The following is a 26,392-nucleotide window of genomic DNA, read 5'->3' on the forward strand; positions in this document are numbered from 1 at the left end:
TTGACCCACTTTTTAATGAGGTGACTTGTTTTTTGCTTATTGATTTGTTTAAGTTCTTTACAGATTCTGGATATTAGATGTTTATCAGCTGCATAGTTTGCAAATATTTTATCCCATTCTGTCACTGTCTGTTTACTCTGTTGATAGTTTATTTCGCTCTTCAGTAACTCTTTAGTTTAATTAGGTCCCATTTGTCAATTTTTGTTTTTGTTGCATTTGCTTTTGAGGACTTAGCCATAAATTCTTTCCTGAGGCCAATGACCAGAATGGTGTTTCCTGGATTTTCTTCTAGGATTGTTAGAGTTTGTGGTCTTATATTTAAATTTTTAATCCATCTTAATTTTTATATATGGTGAAGTGTATGGGTCCAGCTTCATGCTTCTGCATATGGCTAGCCAGCTATCCCAGGACCATTTATTGAATAGGCAGTCATTTCTCCATTGCTTATTTTTGCCAATTGTGTTGAAGATCAGATAGTTTTAGGTGTGTGGCTTTATTTCTGGACTCTGTTTTCTGTTCCATTGGTCTATGTGTCTGTTTTTTACCAGTACCATGCTGTTTTGGTTAGTGTAGCCTTGTAGTATAGTTTGAATTCAGGTAATGTGATGCCTTCAGCTTTGTTCTTTTTGCTTAGGATTGCTTTGGCTTTTCAAGATCATTTTTGGTCCTATATGAATTTAGAATAGTTTTTACTAATTCTGGGAAAAATCACAACCTATACACCAAATATATTAGTAGAAACTAAAAACAATTTTGACAATCCAGTGACGGTTTGGATATGGATGTAGATTGGTTCCATTCTACCTATGCTAAACAAGAGAAACACTAACCCCTAACTCACAGTGTCAAGTGTCTGGAAATGGTTGGAGGTAAGCTGGTTTCCAACCTGACACTCTTGACTGGTATATTTGAGTGCCTTCCAAGAACAGCTAAGAAAATTCTGCAAAAGAAAACAATGACAGCTCATTGACCTTACTACTTTCTGAAGCCTATGGATCTTTCATACTTTACAAATTGTCTTTAAATCAATACTAAATTACAAAAACAAATAACTTTGCCTATCTACACACCTTACTTCAGATGAAGTCTGAAAATCACATTGTTCTTGTTTTTACCTTGAATTAAAGCATTCTACTTACCAAATACTCCTTGGAATATTTATGCTATTTCCATCCAAAATTCTTCCACAAAAAAAATAAGTTTTAGTTTATCTGTCTTCAGAAGGCCTACCTTTGTACTCTGCTAACTTCTCTTCCTCCTTCTCCCACTCTTTTTCCTTTCTTACCTTCCATTGTTTTGTGTATAAGGTACATTGTGCCAGACATTGTGCTAAATGCCAGAAATACAAAGATCAATTAAAAATGACCACTTTTTGGGTAGAGTTTAAAAACTTGTATAGAGATTTCTTAAGAAAGAATAATTATATTTATAAAAATAAATGCACTACCACTTCATAAACTAATAGCAGCCAAATTTTCTTCATTGGGTTTTCTTGATATCTGTTCTGAGATATTTTGGTAACTTCTACTGATATTCACAATACACTTATTGACTACATATGGAAAAACTGCTAACTGAGAAAAATGTCAGTAATTAATGGGCTAATTACATTCTTTCAGTTAAATGTGTTCTCCTCCTTTAAGATCATGATAAAGACAACCAACATACAGTTAGATACTAATACAGAATTGTGGGAGGTTTTCAGATTTGATAAAGTTTTTTGAAAATTTGGAGTGATAATTACAATGTTATTTGTAGGCTCATAGGATTCCCAGTAATACATGAATTACACCAATTAGCTCTAATAGGTATGGCAGAGGAAAAAGCATGGAGTAGCCCAGAAATAATTTATGTTGCATGAATAAACTGTTCTTTGGCTCATACTAACAGGTTTCTTGATTATATAAACAGTTACAAAATGAATTGAAAACAGGAATTGTCACTTACAGAAACTTTCCTTTATGCAAACTTTAAATATTAACAACTTTAACTTATTTTGCCTGACAAGCACCCTTATTGCTTAGATTTTGACTATGTATCAAAAGTTATCTAAAATAAATGTGGTACTGTAATTTACATTTTATATTTACATAACTACTACTGATTATGTACATATGGAATAGATAAATTAATCTCATCGCTTGATGAAGGTAAACATAATAAAACTTTTTGCTAATATTAAGGATCATTGTTTCACAGTGCCTTATATTATGCTGAATGATCTAGTAGACAGAGAAACTTTCCAACTTTCCTAACATTTTGCATTTTTCTCTTGTTCGTCTTTTTTGTCAGAATAGAATTATCTGAATTTAACTAAAATGCTATGTCTTATTTTGCTCCTAGGGTGTCGTAGGCTATGTCTACATCAAGACTTGTTAGTGTCAAGAAAAAGATAAGCTCAGTTGGAAAGAAAATTCCCAATGTAAACCTCTTTTTCACTTTGCCATGATTCTAGCCAAGGTGCTTCTCACCTCAGCAGTGACTTCACCTGACATTATTATTTAACTTGCATTTTCCTATTCCTTACATAAGGGAAATCTTCTGGAAACATATTAGATCTCTACGTTCCTTTATCTCTAATTCTAAAGGATTATGAGTTGGAAACATTACTTTATTTTCAGTAACTCTTTATGTTGATTTAGTTTTAATCTTTTTGGTACGGTTTTAAACTTCCAAAAAGTATAGGAATAATACAAGAAACTCCTATAGGCTCTTTACCTAGACTTGTATTCTTTTTATTTTCCTCATTTGCTTTAATGTGAGATAAATTATTATATACTTTTTCTTTTAACACTTTAAATATTTATTCCACTCGTCTGATTTCTCACATGTCCACTGTAATTTTTATGTTATCCTTTATACTAAAAGTTCCTTCTTCTCTCTTCTGGCTTCATTTAAGATTTTATCTTTCTCTCTCTGTGTCTCTCTCTCTCTCTCTCTGTCTCTCGCTCTTTTGAACATGATAGGCTAACGTGTTTTTTTTCGGGGGGAGAAGTATTTTTTCTGGTTAGTGTTTTCTCAGCCTCCTTTTATGTATGGTCCGGTGTTTATCATTAACTTTGGAAAGTACTTAGCCATTATTACTTCAAATATTTTTTCTGCTGTTTTCTTTTTTCTCTTCAGGTAATCCAATTACACATATGTTACATAGCTTGGAACTTCCCCAGTGTTCTTTGATGCTCTGTTTTGTTTTTGTTTTTAATTCTGCTCATAAGCACATCATGAGCATTTTTAATCTTGTTACATTGTTTTTTACTTCTAGTATTTTATTTTGATCTTGCATTTTTTATCTCTCTGCTTACTTTACCTACTTGTTTTTGTTTGTTGCTTAATTTTTTTATTAAAACAACCTATTAATTATAGTTATTTTAAATTATCTAATAATTCCAAAATCTGTGTCATATCCAATTCTAATGATTGTTTTCTCTTCAGACGAGGGATTTTTGTTTCTTTGTTTTATGTGTGTCTCTGTTTTGGTTGGTATATCTTATAATTTTTGGTTGAAATGCAGGGATATGATCAGTTAATAAGAACTGAGATAAGTAGGCCTTTAGTGTTAGGATTTATGTTAACCTGCCTAGAAGTGGATTGTGTTAATATTTGCTATATCTATAGATGCCAGAGGCTTTAAATTACTCTATGGTCTGTTTTTATATTTCTCCTCTTGACTTTATCCTTAACTAAATACTGTTCATCAGAGAGAGTCCATGACATGCCACTTTTTTACCTGTAATCCACTGTTACTCTCATGGGGCCCTGTTGGGGTGGAAAGGGGATTAAAAGGCATTTTATCATCTTCTGATTAAATATCCAACTTTTAGATGATCTGTGTCTCTCAGATCTAACATTCACAATTGTTCGTATTTTTTCACGAGTATAAATTCCTTTTTCCTTGCCATCTACTTATTTCCCTGGCTGAAATATTTGTAGTCTATTTATGACAATCCTGACAGCTGTTTTTTTGTTTTGTTTTTCTTTTTTTCTAATTTCAGTTTCTATTTTGGATTCAGGGGATACATGTGGAAGTTTGTTACATGGGTATATTGTGTGATGCTGAGGTTTGGGATATGATTGATCCCATCACCCAGGTAGTGAGCATAGTACCAAAAGAGAATTTTGCAACCCTTTCCACCCTCTCCCTCTCCCCTCTCTACTAGTCCCCAGTATCTCTTGTTCCCATCTTTATGTCCACACATAGCTGAAATTTAGCTCCCACTTTTATAAATGAGAACATGTGATATTTCACTTTCTGCTTCTTCATTAATTCACTTAGAATAATGGCCTCCAACTCCATCCATTTTTGCCACAAAGGCTATAATTTCATTCTTTTTTATCGCTGTGTAGTATTCCCTGTTATATATTTACTACATTTCTTAATGCAATCCACCATCGAAGGGCACTTAGGTTGATTCCATGGCTTGCTATTTTGAATTGTGCTGCGATGAATATAGGAGTCATGTGTTGTTTTGGTAGACTGATATATTTTCCTTTGGGTGGCTATGTACCCAGTAGTGGAATTACTGGGTTGAATGGTAGTAGTTCTGTTTTAAGTTATTTGAAAAATCTCCAAACTGCTTTCAACAGAGGCTGAACTAATTTACATTCCCACCAACAGTGTATGTATTCCCTTTTGTTTGCGGCCTTGCCAGCCTCTGTTGTTTTTTGGCTTTTTAATAAGAGCCATTCTGAGTGGTGTAAGAGGGTATCTTATTGTGGTTTTGATATGTATTTCTATGATGATTCATGATGTGGGAGCATTTTTACATACGTGGGAACATTTTTACATATGTCTGTTGGCTGTTTGTATGTTTTCTTTTGAGAAGCACCTGACAGTTTTTGACTGTTTTTTTTTTCTTCCTTAATGAAACAGAAAGCTGGTGGGAGAGACCTGGAGTAAAACGAATTTCCATTCCTCAACTGGGATAATGCTCTGGCAAAAAAAAATTCTCTGCACATAGTAGTCATTATTGCGAAGTCTCTGGATTTATTTCAATGGTTACTCTTCTCCTCTGCTTGCCACAACCAGAAGGGGAATTTTTCCTGGATCTCATTTGTAAGAAATTAGTGAAGTTTCTGTAGGTAAATCCCATGAATGTGATGGGCTCCCCTCTTAAAACTTTAGCCCTCAGGAATTTTACACTCTCATGTTTATTCACACTCAGCCTCCAGCAATTTATCAAAATTACCATTTCTACCAGTTTATGGCTTCTGAGTTCCTACTAGTTTATGGCTTCTACTGCAACTAAGCAGATCTCGTCTGTATCTGTAGATTTAAATGTCCAGGTATTGGAGTAGCAGTTTTTCCTTTTACACCAGTTTTCTGATATTTCCTAGAAAAGTTTTTGACCAGTTCACCCAGCTTTGTCTTGACATAAAGATGAAAATGACAACTTTCAGGCTTTTTACATAGCAGAGATGAAACTGGAACTATCTTCAGCAAAATGTATGTAGTATTTTTATCATCTACTGATAATTTTCTAACACCTTCATTCCTTCCGTATGACTTCACTTTGTCCTTGTTTTATAAGGAAGTGCTTTTCCATTGTTTGCATTTATTTATGTGTTTATTCATTTATTTATATCAGTGTAGGCTAAATGATTTCTTTTTCATTGAATAAGACATAATTTAGTAAATATTTTGATGCTCAAATTGTTCAGATTTGGCCAGTGTAAAGCCCAGCAAGCTGATTCCTGGGAACATCTGAGAAGTCTCCATGATTTTGATACTTGCTTTCTGACACATCACTATGTCTTTGTATCATTTTTTATTCTTCTTATAGGAATTAGTCATTTCTTCAAGGAACTTTAATTGCTTTTAGTGGAAATTGGCATTTAGAAACTGAGATTTGGACTCTTAATGCTTTCATTAAGCATTCTTTTCCATTTCTGTATTTATAATTCCCTTTCTCAATAGTAAAAATATCTGGCTCCTGTTGATCAGCCCTTATAATGTTTTCATATTCTAGCAAATATAAATAGAATTTTTATGAAAGCCTTTTTCTGATTTTATAGTTTATTCATCTTAAATAAAGACTGTAAGTGGAATAGTAGGTCTTAGAATATGTGTTTGTTTAAGTTCAGAAGAATGTGCCAAATAATGTGTCAGAGGTTCCATCGAAGAAGGTCCCACTAGTAATATATGAGAGTTACTAATCCACATCCTTGCCAACATTTAATGTTGCCAGAATGTAAAGTTTTCCCATTTGAGTATGTCTCATGTGATTTTCATTTGCATATGCCCAGCGATTCATGATATTGAACACTTTTTATATGCACACTGGCCCTTTATTTTGCTTCCTTTGTGAATTGTTTGTTTAAATGTATTGCCAATCCTTTGTTATATATTTATTCTTAGTTTTAATTTATATAGGATATTATATATTCTGAACACATGCTTTGTTCTAATATGTGTTTTATATTTTTTAACACTGTCATATAATAAAAATATGTTTCTAAATTTGATTAGGTCTAATTTATCATTGTTTCCTTCACGATTTATGTGTGCTAAGTAAGAAATATGCTTCTATTACAGATGTCAAAATAATCTGCTTTTGTCACTTAAAAGCTTTTATGCATGTTTTTCATGTAAGTCTATAATACATTTCTAATTATTTGTGTGTATGTGTGTGTATGTTGTGTGTGTATGTTGTGTATGTTTCTGATGTGAGCCATAAAGATTCATTTTTGTTCCTATGCATATCTACTTTATCCAGCCTCATATCAGAAAGACATTCCTATCTCCCTCCACTGAATTCCTTTAGTGACTTCAAAAATAATCCATTTATCATAAAATGTGAATCAATTTTTGGACTTTCTGTTATGTTTCACTGATCTATTTTTCTAAGTATTGTTTAGAGGAAAACTTATAACTACAAATGCCTATGTTAAAAAAGAATGAAAGAATGATTTCAAATTAATAACCTAAACTTCCATCCCAAGAAAATAGAAAGAATAAACTCTGAATGGCCAGGAGGAAGAAAACAAACAGACAAAAAGTTAAGCGGAATAAATAAAATTTTGCATAGGAAAATAATAGAATGAATCAGAAAATTACAGAGTTGGTTATTTGAAAAGATCAACAATGGTGACAAAACTTTATTTAGACTTACAAAAGAACATTCAAATTACTAAAAATTAAAAATGAAGGAGAGGATATCATTTCAGAACTTAAAGAAATAAAAATAATTATAAGTAAAACTGTGAGTAACTATATGCCAACATATTAGTTCACCTAGATAAAACTGACTCCTGTCTAGGAATTAAAATGCTATCAAAACCGAGTCAAAAGAAATAGGAAATATGGATAGAACTTTAAAACTAAAGAGATTAAATTGGTGATTTTAAAACTTTTCACAAAGAAAATCCCAGGTCTAGTGGCTTCACTGGTGAATTTTAGAAATAAATTAAGGAATTAAATTCAATTCTATGTAAACTGTTTCAAAAAATAGAAAAGGAGAGAACACTTACCAACTCATTCTGAGATTAATATTAACTTGTTACCAATACCAGACAAATGCATTACAAAAAAGACTACTGACCTATATATAATAGAAATGTAGGTTAAAAAAAAAAGGCAAAACAAAACAAACAAAAAATACTTCAAAAATATTAGTACACCTGCAGTCTTAGCTACTCAGGAGGCTGAGGTAAGAGAATTGCCTGGGCCCAGAGGTCAAGGCTGCAGTGAACCATGATGGAGCCACTGCACTCCAGCCTGGGTGACATTGTCAGACCATGTCTCAAAAGGAAAAGTATATATATTATGTATAATATATATTAGGAAATCAAATATATATTTGATATTATATATTGTATATGTAGTATACGATATATAGTATATTTTTAATATATAAAATAATATATAATCTATATTAGCATATAGATTTACTAATACATATTTATATTATGTTAAATACAATGTATATATTTACTTATATATTGTATATATTTACATATATTAAATATAAAAATCTATAATAGCATATATACTAATAATATATATTTATATAATTATATATTATATATTAGTATATACACTAATATATTATTAGTGTATATACTAATATATAAATACAGATAAAATACATTAGTATTATATACACAATATATATTAGTAAATCAAATTCAGCAAAATATAAAAATTATTATGTATCATGACCAAGTGGGATCTATCCCAGGAATTTAAGATTAGGTTAATACCCAAAATCAAAAAATTCCAGTAGCTGGGATTACAGATATGTGCCATTGCTTCCGTATAATTACTTTATCTTTGTAGTGACAGGGTCTTGCCATGTTGCCCTCGGTGGTCTCCAGCTCTTGGGCTCAAGTGATCCACCATGGCTTCATGGCTTCCCAAAGTGCTGAGACTACAGACCTAAACCACCACACCCAGCCTTTATTTTATTATTAATATGGTTCAATTTAATTATTAATATGATTCAATTCAGGTCTGTCTTTTTTTTAAAAAAATGTATTTCTTTCTCATTTTTCTCTCATTTGCACCCTCTTTCTCTTAGATTTTTTTTTTAGTGTTACATCTGGAAATTATAATATGCATTTTAAGCTTATCATTGACTATTAGTGTTTATATTTTACCATATCACATAAAATGGAAAAAGACTGCAATAATATATTTTCATTTACCCCCATTCCTTTGTGCTATTTTTTTATATACAGCTTCTACATATTTTATGAAACCTACAATACATTGTTAGAATTTTTGCTTGAATGAACAAATTTAGGAGAATAAAATTAAGCTAATGAAAATATATTTTTGATATGGTTTGGCTCTATCTCCACTCCATCTTGAATTGTAGTTCCCATAATCCCCACGTGTCGTGGGAGGGACCCAGTGGGAGATAATTTAATCATGGGGGTGGTTACCCTCTTGCTGTTCTCAGTGATAGTGAGTTCTCATGAGATCGGATGGTTTTATAAGGGGTTTGTCCCACTTTGCTCAGTACTTCTCCTACCTGCTACATGTGAAGAAGGATGTGCTGCTTCCACTTCTGCCATGATTATAATTTTCCTGAGGCCTCCCCAGCTCTGCAGAACTCTCAGTCAATTAAACCTCTTTCTTTTATAAATTACCCAGTGATTTATTAATAGCAGCGTGAGAATGGACTAGTACAATTATATGTCTACCAACATATATACCATTATCAATATTTTTATTGCTGGTTTAATCTCTTCAGTCCAAACAACTTTCTTTACTATTTTATGTAGTGTATATTTTTTATGATGCTGCCATGACATTTTCACATTACTTAAAGGGGAAAAACATATGCCAACCAGAGTTGTATACTTGGTGAAAACAGTATACAAATATTAAACCAATTTGAAGTCATTTTCAGGTAAACAAAAATTATGGATGTTAACCGTGGGGAGGTTTGTCCAGTAGTATGTATACAATCAGGGACAAAGTGGGGAAATTGCTTAAGCTATATTTGTTTTTCTCTTTGTATACAGCAATAAAAATATCTGGCTCAAAAAAGAGCTTTGCTCAGAGTACAAGGAAAACCTGTTAAGATGGAAGATGGAGGTTGCAATGCAGATAATAAAAAAATTAGTGTTCCCTAAATTAATTTTGTTATTTCTTTATTATTTTATTTTTCATACATATATTTAATTTTAACAATTCAGTATTTTTAAAATTGCTTATTTCATTTAGAAATGCAGACTTCCTACTTCTGTTAAAAAATCTGCAGATCTTACATTAGTCCCTCATATATACTGTTAACACTTAGTGGATCTTGAAATTCCAAGTTCTCTACAGTCATCTCCACTTTATCTTGCCTATTAATGAAATGAATTTTATATTAAGAGTAGGTCTCTGAAGCCATTGAGTTTGATACTCCCATAATGAAAAATGATGCACAAAAATTAATCTTGATCTATATGGAAAAGTAGAAAGGGTGACTGGAGAGCTTTTTAGAAAATTATATGTACTTATGTCCAGGTATTTACATCACCAGGAGGTTCCAGCTTGCAATTGCTCTTCAATCCATCACCTACTTGAACCAACACAATGTCTCTCACCACCTTCCACATCCTTCACACTCTTGCTTTCCTGAAATCTAAGTCCTCATTCATGGGCAATAAATTCAGCAGAGCCAAAATGTATATAATAAATCTTACATTTCTGGACACATTCTTACATAAAGCATGTTATATAGAGGCTGAGATTTTAGAGAAACATTAAGACAATATTTTATTTTTGGCATGTTATAGGCCAAGATAGTTTTGAGGCTGATTTTTAAAAAATAAAATGTAATTCAATTCTTATAAAGGTTAATTTTAAATTAAAGAGAAAAACAATTTGCACATAGGCTTTTATAACATTTTAAAGTTTAGGGATACAATATATTCAATACATCAGTAGGTGGATAGGGATGGGCAGACGGTAGATGATAGCTAGCTAGATAAACTTGGTTTATTCAAGTCATATTACATTCTCTGGGAGGAAGTTAATTAATTTTCCTTATATTTTCTCTTATTCGACCACATGCTATCTCATATCTTTCTGACATCTTGATTTATATTATAATACTCTCAGTAACAATAAAAATAAAGCAGTGATATCTGAAATTGAGATTAAATATAATTATTTTCAGGAAACGTATAATTTATTTTCATTTTCTTATCTCTTCAACTTAATGTGATATGTTATTCATAAATAATTCTTCAAAATTTCAATAACCATTGAAATCCTATTTACTTTGACTGGAGGGTAGATTTTAGAGTCTACATATTGGCCAGTATAATTATAAAACTTCATGAACTACCTTCCTTTATGGTGGTGTTTTGCAATTTATTTTCTGGTTAAATTCTTAGGTAATATGATTCACTTTTTTTGAGACAGAAATATTTCAACTGGTGATAATGTCACAACTAAAACTCAGTTGCTCATGGATTCAGAAAATAGGCTGTAATTATAGTGTGACTGTCTGAATATTTCAAATAATAAAAAAATTTAGCATGGAACCCACCCACCAAAATATGTTTGAGTACTACAATGTTTGACATGTACAGAGATATTAATAAGATAAAATTTTATAGTATTAACTTAGGTATCTTGGCTCATTAGAAATCTACCTAAAATGAGAAAAAATATTAAAATTCAACTGTAATTTTTTAAAAAATAAATAGCTTTACGGTTCTCATGCTGAATTTATCAATCCATTTTGACATTGGGTTGACACAGCCTTAGGCTGTTTTCTAATTTTTTTCTTATAAAATAAGCAATGCTGGAGTAGAAGAATATTGCTGGTGTTTTAGATCTATGTACAAAGATAAATTACTTCATACACTTGGATGCATTTTCTTCCTCCCCAACACATACACTTCTACAATCTACCCCATGATAACTGTATTGTAAGCTGAGAGGTTAAAATGTAATCGAGAACTGAGCCTTTATATGACATGCTCACAGCAACCTTCATGAAAATTTCATTTGTTAACAATGACTTACTTAGAGTAATAAAAGACAAAGATATTTTGAAACTATATCCTCTAACATCACCCCATCTTTCAGCGAACCCTTACTGCCAAAGAAAGACTGCAACCAGCTGTAAAATATAGAAAGTTACTTAATCTTAGAAATCTGGGGAGGCTGAGGTGGGCAGATCACGAGGTCAGGAGATAGAGACCATCCCGGCTAACAAGGTGAAACCCCATCTCTACTAAAAATACAAAAAAAATTAGCTGGGCATGGTGGCGGGTGCCTGTAGTCCCAGCTACTCGGGAGGCTGAGGCAGGAGAATGGCATGCACCCGGGAGGTGGAGCTTGCAGTGAGCCAAGATCACGCTACTGCACTCCAGCCTGGGCAACAGAGCGAGACTCCGTCTCACAAAAAAAAAAAAAAAGAAATCTGGATTGTCTTCATTTGGTCTTTCAGAATCTTCATCGAAGCTCATTGCTAGAGTCATTTATTTCTCTAACAATAACCTCACATGTATATGTCTGTAGTCCCGACCACAAACTTGCAACTTGCATATATAAAGACTTTGCCATTTCGAGGCTTGTCACCTCAAACTCACTATTGCAAAATTCACCTCCTCCACATCATCCCCAAAGCTCATTTGCTTTCCAGCTAACCCAATTCTGTCAATGAAGTTTTTTCCAGGTAACTTTCTAGATTCTCTATCTGGAAAATTTAGAATAATATATGATGCATCCTTCTTTAAAAAATACTTTATGTTCTTTATATCACTGAATCCTGCTAATTATTTCTTTAAAATAAATTCCAGTTTGAACCTTCTTCATGTTTACCAGAGGTTCCAGAAAGATAATCACCATTGTTTCTACCTAGATAATTGCAACATCCTTACGTTTACCTCTTTTCTTCTGTTTTAACTGTGTTTATAATTTATCCAATCTGCTACTATCAACAGGCTATCAGAATTTTTTAAAGTAGTTCACAAAGCTTTAAATAATTATTCCACTCCCCTGCATATTTTAGGAGGAAATCTAATATTTTTCCTGAAAACCTTAAATAACTGTAAATTATGTAATACTTACCTCATTGTTATAGTCCTGTCTTAAAGCATGATTTAAATGTATCCAAAAATCAACATGCTATAACAATTTGATAATCATCAACTATTAAAATAAATTACAAATCTCATCATTCATTGTAGGAAATATTTCACCTGCTGTATTTCTAAAAAAATCATAGAAAATTTTTTTTCTGAGTGTTGTATGGTCCTAATAAACATCTCTGTCCAGTTTGACTAAATATATTAGCTTTTCTTTGCTTGAATATTCTAAATATATTATCTCATTGTCTTATGGTCTTAAGCATTGTCAAAAAGATTGATGACAAGCTGATTTTCCTTTCTTTGTACATTATGTAACCTGTCTGCCTAAATATCCAAAGATTATTTTTTTCTTTCCCTTTCTACTAAAACACTACTTTTCCTGTGATATGTCAATCTGTGGGTCATTTCGTGTTACTTTATGTATGAACTGTGACACTGCAAAATTTTGTTTACAGTAGATTTTTTTTCAGTTACATTTAAAAATTACATTTCTTTCTGTTGAATTGTTTTGCTTTGTGGGGGGAAAAATCCTATTTTAGTTTGTTCATTTATCATGTCTCATATGCCATATCTAATACTTTAACTCAAATCCATTTGAATTTTTCATTTAAGAATATTAAAATTTCATATTTCCATATTTTATATATCTTATGAAATTATCTATGACTATTTAAAAAATTTTTTAATTCTTTTTATATCTTTCTTTCAAATACTTTCTTGACCTCATTTCTTATTTTCTTTGACTTGTGATTTAATTTGTTCTTTCACAGCTTCAATTCTTTTAGCACTAATTTTTTTAATTTTACTTTGAGTTCTGGGATACATGTGCAGAACATGCAGATTTGTTACATAGGTATACATGTGCCATGGTGGTTTGCAGTACTCATCAACCCCTCATCTATGTTTTAAGCCCCACATGCATTAGGTATTTGTCCTAATGCTCTCCCTCCCCTTGCCCCACACCCTCCAACAAGCCCCGGGGTGTGATGTTCCCCTCCCTGTGTCCATGTGTTCTCATTGTTCAGCTCCCACTTATGAGTGAGAACATGCAGTGTTGGGTTTTCTGTTCCTGTGTTAGTCTGCTGAGAATGATGGCTTCTAGCTTCATCCATGTCCGTGCAAAGGACATGAACTCATTCTTTTTTTCTTTATTTTTTTTTTTTGGCACTAATTTTAGATCATTTTAAAGTACCAGGATATATTTTTAAATTTGTGAGCAGGTCTTTCTATTATGCTTTTACTCTTTTATGAATGCTATCCTGCTTTTTACTCTCTTTTCTTTATAATTATTTTTTATGGGAACATAATTATTTAAGTACTATTTATTTATTTATTTTTGAGACGAAGTCTCACTCTGTTGCCAGGCTGGAGCGCAGTGGGGCGATCTCGGCTCACTGCAACCTCCGACTCCCTGGTTCAAGCGATTCTCCTGCCTCAGCCTCCAGAGTAGCTGGGATTACAGGTGTGCACCACCACGCCGAGCTAATTTTTGTATTTTCAGTAGAAACGGGGCTTAAACATGTTGGCCAGGCTGGTCTCGACCTCCTGACCTCATGATCCTCCCACCTCGGCCTCCCAAAGTGCTGAGATTACAGGCGAGTATTCCCTTATTTATATATAACACATTTCAGATACTCATTTTTAAGTGAGATTAATGTTTTTGTATTTTTCAAAATGTAATAATGAGCCAACATAGTTTTTCTAACTCCACCATTCTAGAGCTTTTTTCTTCTGTTATTTTTTAAAATTATCAAACATGTTCACATGCTTTCTGAGATATCATTCCCCTAAACTCTTCTCTTTTCCCCTGTGTCTCTGTCCTGCTCATTTCCATCATATTTCCAACACTTTCTTTGTAACGGAGGGTCTTATCCTGGGTGTGAACTTTGGCTTTTTAGGGTCTAGATTTCAAAGGGCTCAGACTGTCCTTCAAACAGTCTCCTTAAAATCACCCATTTGTTTAGGCCTAAAATCCCCCTCTCAGTTTTGGATACTCTTCTCAGTTTAAACTGGGAAGATTATCTTGGGTGACTTGAGGGTTCATCAGATTCCAGGGCTGCAAGAACCTATTTACTTTTCTTCTGATTCTCCTCTTGCAGTTTCTTATTCCACATGGGTTTTGTAGGTTTGACTACACACACATATTTCAGAGTTTATGAAACCATTTTTTCATGTGATTCTATGTAGATATTTCAATGGGACATTTGGTTTTGCTATATTAATTTATCTATATTTTTTTAATTTAAGAGATTGGGGGAGATTCACAAGCTACCCTAACAATGCATCCATCTATCCAGAATCCCACCCTAGCTTATTTTTTACAATAAATTTTTAGAGATCATGAATTATTTGTCTCTAGAAATCTTTTTGTTTTTGAAAACAATAAACTCTTAAAATTTTATTTATAGTACAGGTTATACTAATTAACTTTGGCTGTTTTTCTCACTTTATAATGATGCAGAATTTCAATATTCCTTATAAAAGCTGACAAAAATACTTGAAGGAGGATTCATCTATATTGTGAATGTTAACCAATGTTTGACTTTCTGTCAACATTAATGTTTGACCCTCTGTAAATCTAACTTAACTTGTAAAGCCTAGAATGTGTATGTATACAAAAAACTGTTCAGTTTAACTCTGAAGCTAGCATAATAAAATTGTTATTAGGAATATATTATCAGGATGCATTAACTAAGGACCAAGACAAATGTTACCACTCAGAAATATCATTAAGAGTCAAATGTGCAACCTCCTTCAAATGATGTTATCTCCAAAAATCTTTTCACACATGTTTATCTCAGATTTGTGGTTACTTTCAATGACGATTCATATGCCTTCATTCATTAGATGTTTTTAAGTGTATACTCTGATTATCAACAGAACTGAAATATAATAATACATGAGATTTCCGTAACTGGAAATTTACGTTGAATATAATGCCAATCATCACTGTATATAACCCTCATTTTGGGAACAAGTTTTATTTTTATTTCTTATAATCAATTTACATGAAGCCACATAGTCCTCTTAATTTGAACTGGTCTTCTTAATATATGTTTATAATACCATATATACATTCATATTTACACATATAAGGTAGAGCTACTAGATTTACTGCAAAGACATCAGATTTCTTAAAAGCATTTTCATCCAACTCAATTATTAATTATTAATGCAACTTTTTCCTGCTTCTACCCTTGCCAATCTACATTTTAGTCTTAAAAGAGCAGCAGAAGAGGCCTTTTTAAAACTATAAGCAAAAACATGTCACTCTTTTGTTCAAAACCATTCAGTAGTTCCCCATTTCACTCAGAGTCAAAGCAGAAGTCCTCCCTATGGCTCATATTGTATTACAAGATCTGACCCCTCTTCATCTCTAATCTTACATCCCCAAGATGTAAGATTGTCACCAAGATTGTTTAGTCTACCACCAACGCCAGCTTCATGGGCATGCAACCTATGTCCAGTGCTCAAGAGGACCCCAAATTTGTTTGATTCTTTATTGTCACCATCTTTAAATATTTAACACTTTTAACATTTTAATTGTATGTAAATGACATAACCTATTCTCTTGACCACTTTACCATGTCTTGACTATACCAGTCATTCCCCATTTTATCCTTTATAGCAGTTATTCCATTTCCTGGAATGCTGTTTTCTCAGAAAATTGGATGACCACCTTTCTTACCTCTTTACAATTTTTGTCCAAATGTCAGACCTAATCTGTACACCTGTAAAAAACTATAGTTATTCCACCATCATAAGCCCCTTCATATTTCTGATTTCCTCTTACCATGCTTCATATTTTATTTTTCTCTGTAATTCCTAATGCCTTACAATTTATGTCTACACTATTCCTTTGCTTCTTTTTTGTTTCCCTTCATTTGCTTGTCTGTAGACCATAAAAGATAGTGATCTTTGCTTTGTTCACTGACATATATCAATCACCTACACAAGTTCCTGTTATGAGCTCACAAATCTTAGTTGGATAATGATTCTATTCATTCCACTTAACTAGAATGTAGCAACTGTAGCTTCGCTCATATGTATCATGTATTCACAAATTCATAATTTACCATTGAAAAAAACTTGCTACCATTTGGTCACGGTTTCCTGATTCGCATTTTATTGATCAAAAGAATGATACCCATCTAGAAATTAAATCATTTCACTGGACTTGAGAAAAACACTGACCTAAGTTTTATTCAGAAATTTCAATATGCTCACTAGCACTAGGTTTTTTTAATCTCTCATAAATTAAAATCAGAAGACAAGAACTCTAGAACAGACTCATTATAATAATGCTTATATAACATGTAAAAAAATCACAATTTCATGATGCCCTATTCCTTATTTGTGATGTGAGAGGCAATAAATAAAGGTTATGATGAAATTCTATGAGGCCATATTGCCTGGGTTGTATTCAGGCTCTACCACTCTAACTGTGGGATGTTGAAAAGTTACTTACTTTCTATGACATGATTCCTTCGTTACATATAAATGGGGAAAATAATAGTGCTTCTTTTTTTGAGTTTTGTAAAACCTACATAAGCTCATCAATATAACACATTTGGAACAGGCAAATTCTCAACATTCACTAAACAGGAATATACTAAACACTTTGCAAATACTTGCTAACATTACATGTAAAATGGGAAAATTAATGTTTGTGTATTGTGTACTGCTTTGGTTCTCGTGACACTCAAATATAAAGTTAAAAAGTCAAATTGAAAATTATAAAGAACTATAAAAATATGTATTTCATGATTCAGCTTTCTGCCTATCATATAATAATATTTCTTTTTTTGTTTTTTAAGAAAACAGCTCAGTGACACAATTATAGCTCACTACAGCCTTGAATTCCTGGCCTCAAGCAAACCTCCCGCCTCAGCCTCCCGGGCAGCTGGGATTACAAGTGCCAGTCACCTCACCCAGCATGTTTTTTAAGAAGTGATTTTGACATATAAAAGACAGTTTTTACTACATATTTTTTTTCCTTTCTCTATTCCACCATGTTTGTCTCTAAGATGATGAGTACATCTTGTGTATTGCTATCCGGACATTAGAAAGATAAGAAATTATCAAGCCTGTAGGGTTCATGTGAACTATGTGGTAATGAATAAAGTCTTTCTGAGAAACATGAATGGAGGAAAAGAGACTATTATTTCAGGACTGATATTTGAAAACCAACACAAACTTTACAGGTAAACAATGGTTCCAAGTTCACTGACAATTTCTATTTCCTAGAGTAAGCAGCAATAAACAGGACTAGCCTAAAGAAGGAACAGAGGAGTATTTGTTAGAATTGTTAATGAGAAGGGTCATTTAAATTATTGTTATACAATGATTTTATTCGTATAGACCATTTAATTTCAAGAAACTTTGCACTTTAATCTCTTAGTTCTTTCTGTGCACTTCTAATGTGCATCATCAAGCACTTAATTGCATTTCAGTTACATGCCTTCTATGGATCTAGAGACTTTTTCTTTTAACCTGCTCAATCTTGTGATACATTGACTGACAATTGAGCATAGAGTTTAAAAAATATATATTTTTTTCAACAAAGAACTCTTCTGTAACTCTGGAAGCCTGTGTAAACTGATAGCTTACAAGTAGCAGAGCAAAGACTCAAAATGAAATTTTATCCAGAGCTCACTCACATTTCCAAAATCAGGTTACTGACAGAAATATTCTCTCATTTCCTAGGGACCAAGAAATGTCTCAGTTTGCTAAACAACCTTATGGTATGCATGAGGGTACTAAAGAAATCTGATTCCAACCCTAAGGCCGGCTTAATTCACAGCTGCTGAATAGTTGATATCGGATTGGCCCTAAACAGAAAGCTACTTGGAAACTAAACTATGAAAATATTCTAATGTACCTGCATAGATCCAGATTTCACAATTGAAGAAGAAGTCAAGCAGAAATTCAAACTGTAAACAAAGCCAGAACAAATGGTCATTTTTTTGGTGGCACCTCCCTAGAGAACAAGGGACATATATTTCTCTTCAATATGTCTCCACTCAACTTCATGGCAAACATGCAAATTGGTTTTAATATAATTTGTTTTCACCATTAAGAAGGTATATATCAATGGGAAACATTTTATTTTTCCAGATTTAAATTATTTGATCTGTGAAAGAATGATGATGGATAATTTTTCTACTGTATGAAGTATACTAGAGATCTCATTCCAGATCTATCAAAAAGGAATCTTTATTTGGAAAAAAAAATGCATTAAAAAAGAAAAAAGTTACAATTCTTCAGAAAAGTTATCAAGATTTATATTACTGGATTTTTAAAAAAATGTAATATATCCTTACAGGAAGAAAATGATGCAACTACCTGACAACAATAATCAATAAGTAAAGGAATAACATTACTAAATTTAAAAATGCTAAAAATTTTTGAGGGAAGCAAAGGGAAAAGTTAGAAGATACATATAGAGATAGGCAGAAAAACAGAGCATGGAGCGATTTTCATTATTGTTGTAGTCAAAGCTTTGGACCACAAGCATTAGAGGAATAACCCTGACTCAAAGGTCATTCTAACCAAGTCACAACTGTATGTTCTACATGGAAGTTTGAGGTCAAAGCTTTGTGCTAAATGCCTGTACTATACCATCTGTGTATCTATGTGAACTTTGGCTAGGGCAAAAACTGGTAAAGGATTCAGGATTCTACTAGCTCTTCAAAGATGCATATAAAGTATAGCATAGTATGATTTCATCTGATTTACAGTCATAGAAAGGGAGGAAAAAGTCATTGTGGGGTTCTGTGCTTTAGTGTATGCAATTTACTTTTACGGGAAGTTGTTTCATTCCAGAACAATCTTGTTTATCATAAATACTGAATCTTGGAAAATCACCTATTAATTCTATAATAAATGAGTCACAAGGAATATCAGGCTGAATTTCAACAAATAATTTCAGAATTATATCCATTATAATTTACTCCTGAACTTTTTAGTATAAAAGGAAGCCATAATCATTGAATTAATAATCCAACATAATAATCACTCAATAGGAGGGTTAGGATGGTATTGATGAAAAAGAATCCATGTACTATTAACTATAGTGAAGTTTCATAGCACTTTTAACCTCCTTTGTCTTATTTTTTTTTAGATTTTATATTTTACTTAAACCCAAGTACCTAAATGCTATTAATAGTATGTGGATTATGACAATTCAGAGGCTAATGAAATCGCTGAATAGCTTATATGGCTACCCAGAAGGGATTTGGAGGCAAGATGTACTTTAGGTTGATATTCTATGTAGTAATTTGTATTATAGTGAAATGAGTCTACAAAGTATCTAGTAGACCAGGAAAAAAACAGTGATTTTTTTTTTTTTAAAGAATAACATCCTTTTATCTCTTCTTATGCGCTTACCCTCTTAGGTTACTTAGCTTGTCACCACAATAAATAGCTTCTACCTCCTGCTAAGCCATGCTCAGTGGGGGCTTTGTAAGGTCAGAAAACTAAGCAAACAGGAACAGAGGATGAAAGGAAAATAGTTTTATAAAAAGGCAGAAATGTTAGGAAAACATAGAAAAATATATACGGTTAGTCTACAGTAGTATTTTGTAAAGCATGCTGTATGTAACATGAAATCCATAAAATATTTTTATCGTGAGACAATCCATTAAAAAGTGCCATATTCAAAAACTGTGGAAAATCTGCATATGCCAACAGATTCAAAGGTATGTTTGCACATCTAATGCTCTAACTCATGAAGAGAAGAAACTTATTTAACCTTGCTTAGCTATGTGATTCCAAATGTGTTTGATTGTTGAAGTCTTTCTACCACTTAATTCCTATCAAACAGCTGCTTAAATCAGGGTTCTGCAAATCACACTTTGGGAAAACGTGGTTTGGGTTAAATAGTCAAGTGTTGATTGTTCCCTTCCAAAATGAAAATTAAAAGAGCTAAATATATTCAAAAGACAAACATTTTATATTTGCTTTTCTCATGCATATATTCATTCTTTTAAAAATTTAAAAATAAAACAACTATCTGTGAGATCATGTCAGTCAAACTGGAGTTCCTGCCACCCTGTTGATTAGATAGTGTTTTAATCCCTTGGATTGAAATTCTTTTAAAAATTACAAGACACCATTTCCTTTTTCTCTCCCAAATATACTGCCAAGGAGGGTACAGCTATAAGAACCCATTGCTCTCACCTTCTTCAAATATCCTACTGGTTTTGTACCCAAGAGAAGGAAGCATGGCTCACTTACAGAATGAGGCAGACAGATGGATTTTCCACCGTTAAAGCCAAGTATCTGAATTCTACCCTTTAACTCTACCAACAGTGTGAGAAAGTGTTTTGACACCCTTATGATTTCTTCAGAGCAGAAATTTTGGACCTAGTGTGACCTCCAGCCATAAATGTCAGATCTCATTTGGAATAAAAAGAGAAGAATTTCCTTCAGTTCCTTTTATAGGAAAAAGAAAAGCAACCTAGCATGATCTAAACAAATAAAAGCCTTAACTTTTGTAGATATATATTCTTCTCTTTTAATTCAGATATTCAGTCTGTTTTCAGAAAAGAGTCCATAAATATTGGTGTATAATATATAGGAGTAAATGTCTGTTTATATCATTGCCTTCATATGAGAAGGCTGCATGTGTGGGATAGTCTTAATGTCAAGGGACTAGATGCAGTTACCTTCCAATAGAAAATATAGCAATATTATATACAAGATTATAATATAATTAGACAATTAGAAATAGACATATGCACAGAATTAAAGATAGAGTATTAATTAGAGTCATTTGAGCTATTTCTAAAGAAAAGTTTAAAATAGGAATAATAAGAGGGACAAAAAACAACAGCATGTTATGCATAGGATATTATATGCATATAATCAAAGATATAAAGAGACTGAAAGTGGTGAAGTATGACACAATGTTCTTATCTGGGTGACTGGGCTAACTGTGATACTGCAATATGATTTTGAGAATACATAAATAGATTGTGAGGAGGGGATGATGAGCTTATTATAGTGCATTTTGTTGTGGAAGTATCCACTAAATGTTTAGATAGCAAAGGGGATGGGAGAGGTGGAGGGAGGTCTGGCCTAAAGCTACAAAACTGGTAATTTTCAGCACATCAGAGATAACTGAAAGCCTGAGAGAGAATTAGATAAGCCGGATAAGCGATAGGTTGGGAGAGATTTAGTGAGAATACCTTAATTTGAAGGGATCCATAGGGAATATTATATCCAACTACATATTATTTTAATATTATATATTATATATTATATTAATGTCTTATTTCTCTTTATGTGCCATTTACCTTTTTAAATATGTTTACACTTAAAAAGCAGTCTTGCAGTATATCCAAATAATTTAAATCTTTGTAGAAAAAGAAAACTCCTACCTTTCAAATAGTTTGTCAGTATTACTATTGAACCCACACACCATGAGCGTAACCAAAGCCCTACTCTTTTATTTGTCCTTTAATACAAATAGGGAAATTCCAATTTTAAACATAAATAAATCTTCACTTGAGGTGATATTTTATGCAGAATTATTGATGAATTATGTTGAATTGTTCCTATATTAATATGATGTCATCAGTATTATTATTCAGGACACATTCTCTTCCATGTTTCAGGGTAACTGAACTTTAGAATTAGATATAGATGGTATTATTTATTTTAGGAGAGCAATATGGCAAAACAGAGACTGCATGGACTTCGGAATTTGAAAAACTCAACCTCAAATTGTAATTTTTTTTTTTTTTTTTTTGAAACAGGGTCTGGCTCTGTCACCCAGACTGGAGTGCAGTGGTGCAGTCTTGGCTTTCTGTAGCCTCAACCCAGGTTCAAGCAACCCTCCCACTTCAGCTTCCCCAGTAACTGGGACTACTGGCACACACCACCATGCAGAGCTAATTTTTTGGATTTTTTTGTAGAGGATCTCAAATAATTTAGTGTTAGAAAACACACTTCAGCCAGTTGTAGTCCACCTGTCCACACACACACAAAAGTGTAGAGCTTGAAGATAGTTTATGTACAACCCAAAATCAGATATACAATATTTTTTAAGACTGCAGAAGATTCCCTCATTCATTTTTCTGTTCATTTCTCATCCTCAGTTTTCTAATTATTCTGGCTTTCTTAACCATCATTTAGTCAATTCTTGAAATTCACATAAATGGATTTATATAATACATCCTCTTTTGTGTCCCGCTTCTTTTGCTCAACATAATGTTGATAAAATTAATCTACATTATTCTGCATATTAAAATTTTAATATTTTATAGATAAGCAGTATTGATTTTTAATAGGTGGGTAGCATTTATTTTTTATAGGTGGGTATTATCTATTTTTTATATGTAAGTAGTTTTTTTTCATAGGTTGGTAGTGTTTCATTGTTTGAGTGTATTACCACTCATCGATTTTCTTATAGGTAGATTTATGGGTTGTTTCCAGTTTGGAAATATGAATAAACCTGTCGTAAATATCATTTCAGATATGACTTTTGAGAATCTATGCACTCATGTCTTTCAGGTATGTAGTAGCAATGGATTTTCTGAGTCAGGATGTAGGCATATGTTTAGCTTTAGTAGATACAAGCAGTTTTCCAAAGTCTTTTAACCAATTTATACAATCACCAAAAGTGAATACAAGTTCTGGTTCCTCTACATCCTTGCCAATAATTAATACTGTAAATCTATTTAATTTTAGCTATTCCATAGGTGAAAAAGTGGTATATCATGGAGGAATCAATTTGTTTCTCCAATGGCAGATAATGTTAAATATTGTTCCATATACTTATTGGAGGTTTGAATATTCTCCTTTATAAAGTTCCAGTTAATGTTAATTTCTTTCATTGGATAATATCTTGATTTCCTCTTTATTCCTGAAGGATATTTTCATTAAATATAGAATCTTGGTTGGTAGTTCTCTTCTTTCTGGCCTTTATGGTTTCTGATGAGAAATCTGTTGCCTATTAGAATTATTTTTGCCTTATTGGTAATGTGTCATTTCTCATTTACAGCTTTCAACGTGTTTTCTTTGTCTTTAGTTTTCAGAAGTTTAACTGTCATGTCTGTTGGTGTAATATTTTTTGTTTTATCCTGTTGAGAGTTTGCTCGATGTATTAGTCAGTGTTCTCTAGAGAATCATAACCAATAAGATAGATGATAGATAGATAAGAGGGGATTATTAAGGGAATTGGCTTAATTGATTATGGAGGCCAAGGAGTCCTGTGAACAGTCATCTGCAAGCTGAAGACCCTGAAATGCTGGTATTACGTATGGCTCAGTCCAAGTCTGAAAGCCTCAGAACCAAGGAAACTAATCATGTAACTCTCGAAGTCAAAAGCCTAAGAACCCGAGGGGCTACTGGTGTAAGTTTTGGAATCCAAAGGCTGGACAGCCTGGATGTACTAGGTTAGCAGAAGAAGGGTATTCCAGCTGTAGAATAGAAAGAGAAAGAATTTGCCTTTCCTTGGCCTTTCTATTCTATCAGGACCCTCAGATAATTGGATAGTGCTCATCTACACTGAGGGCAGATCTTTCCTAGCCAGTCCACCAACTCACATGCCAACCTCTTCTGGAAATACCCTCTCAGACCTACCCAGAAATAAGGTTTTTCCAGCTCTCTAAGTATTTCTTAATCCAGTCAGGTTGACAGCTGACACTATCACACTTAGCTTCTTTAGACTAATGTGTTTCTGTTTGTGCCAGACTAGAGACATTTTTAGCCATTATTTTTTAAGTACTATTACAGCCTCACCTTTTTTGTTTCCTTCTTGGACTCTAATAACATGAATGTTAGGATTTTTTTTTTTCATTATAACCCCACTGTTCCTGCCCAGTTCTGTCCACTTTTTATTCAGTCTATTTTCTTTCTATTCTCATTAAGTAATTTGTGTTGTTGTATCTTCAAGGTCTTTGTCTCCTTTGTTTCATCTATTATGCTGTTGAAATTATCCATTGAGTTACTAATTTCAATTATTTTATTTCTCAGTTCTATAATTTTTACTTAGTTCTTATTTATATCTTTAATATCTTTCTACTTCCTTGCCATAGCTTCCTTGCCATAGCTTCCTATTTTTATGTTTCAAGCTATTTTTTGTGGCTTATTTAAGTATTTTTATTATGGCTGCTTTAAAATCTTTGCCAGATAATTCTAACATCTCTGTTATCTCAGTGTCAACATGTATTGATTATCTTTTTAATTCAGTTTGAGATCTTTTTGGTTCTTGGTATGATGTATAATTTTATATGAATACCTAGATATTTTGGGTATTATAAAATGCTGCATCTTACTTAAGCCTGTTTTAGCTCTCTTTCTCTGACATCACTCTGGCAGGGGAAGAGTGGGGCACCCCCTTGTTACTGCCAGAAGGGGAGAGAAATTCGGTTCTACACTTGGCCGACATCTATACTCAAGGAGGGAAGGTACTAATTATTGTGAGATAGTAGGAGTTCTGGCTCACTGCTAGATTTCTACTAATATCTCCCTATCTAGTAGGAGAAGGGGTGCCTTGTTTCTGTATCTCACATGGCCCGTACTTACACTAAGATAGCTGGGGGTGGGAAGCCTTATTGCTACTGAGAAGGCGAAAGCATTGACTCTCCGAGAGACATCTTTTAATACCTTCCCAGTGAGGAAAAGAAAGAGTAACAGCTCATTACTGCAAGGTAGAAGTGAAAATGGAGGCTTACCATTTGGTCTTCGTTAATACCATGTGAGGGTCCTTATTACCACCTGGAGAGAATGAATGTCTTGGTACCCAACTCAGCCTTCTCTGACATCAGCCCAGTAGGGTAGAGAAGGGAGGTTTATAAACTTCACTACAACCTAGAGACAATGAAAATCTAGGCTCTGAACTCTGCACTTGCTGGCTGGATGAGGGTGGTACCATGGTCTTTCTTAAGGTGTTTTTCTTCAATAAAGAGTTTATTGTATAAAAGTTTCTGTCTTGCTAGATTGCCATTTTTCTGTTCTTTCAGTTAGGAACAGCAGGCATCTGTTAGGACTTTTTAAAAATATGTTTCTGTTGGCATTACCAGGTTACTATCTTAGCCAGCTCGCAGTTTGGAATATGTGAATCAAAAAGAAAATCCAGGAAACTCATCACTACATCATTTCTCCGGTACTGAGGTCCCTAAACTGCCTGATTCTCTCTCTCCACCTTTCAGAATACGTTTTATATATGTCTCAGTTTTTAATTGTACATAGCCAGAGGAATAGGGAAAAATGTGTCTAATCCCAGGCAAAAGTATATATATATATATACACACACACACACACACACACACATACACACACACATATATGTATTTGTGTGTGTGTGTATATACTTTTCTTTGTGTGTGTATATATATATATATATATATAACTTTTCATTATTGGCTCTATAACCACATAACACAACCAAATTTTAAAATTCTAGTGAAATAAATTTCTAAATAAAATATTCACAAATACTTATTTGATACTAAATTGAATAAGTATCATCTTATCAGATATAACCATTCTCTTTTAAGGCTAAGAACAAGGAGCATCTCCTTGGTTATAGCTTAATACTTGCCGTGGCAAAATGTGCATACTTACAAGAGAAATGCAATATATATACATATATATAATATATAATATAAATTATATATGTACATATATGATTTATATATACACATATATATACAAACAGTTGTGTAATAAATTAAATAATAATTATCTTTGAAAAAAGTGGGACTTGGGATCAAACATAAGATTTGAAGAATGCAATAAAAATATTAATAATTTCTGATATGGGATGGTGAGTATGTACCCAGGCATATGATGAAAGATCTATAGAGTTTAATGTATTTTTATCATTTCACAAAATAAAAAT

General features: G+C 32.8%; 2 long non-coding RNA genes across 2 annotated transcripts in view; one reads left to right on the forward strand and one right to left on the reverse strand.

Annotated features, from left to right (window-relative positions):
• The window catches only part of LOC117975486 (uncharacterized), a 64,518-nt gene extending 46,763 nt beyond the window's left edge, over positions 1–17,755 (forward strand). The window contains exon 4 of the long non-coding RNA XR_004665747.3: positions 17,358–17,755. This is a non-coding gene — a long non-coding RNA (uncharacterized LOC117975486). The remainder of the gene's footprint in view (positions 1–17,357) is intronic.
• The window catches only part of LOC117975487 (uncharacterized), a 216,848-nt gene extending 191,449 nt beyond the window's left edge, over positions 1–25,399 (reverse strand). The window contains exons 1-2 of the long non-coding RNA XR_010108846.1: positions 25,224–25,399; positions 18,422–18,473 (exon numbers count right to left, since the gene is read on the reverse strand). This is a non-coding gene — a long non-coding RNA (uncharacterized LOC117975487). The remainder of the gene's footprint in view (positions 1–18,421; positions 18,474–25,223) is intronic.
• Positions 25,400–26,392: the final 993 nt, after the last annotated feature.

Source organism: Pan paniscus, chromosome 10, assembly GCF_029289425.2.
Source record: "Pan paniscus chromosome 10, NHGRI_mPanPan1-v2.0_pri, whole genome shotgun sequence".
NCBI classification, from domain to species: domain Eukaryota; kingdom Metazoa; phylum Chordata; class Mammalia; order Primates; family Hominidae; genus Pan; species Pan paniscus.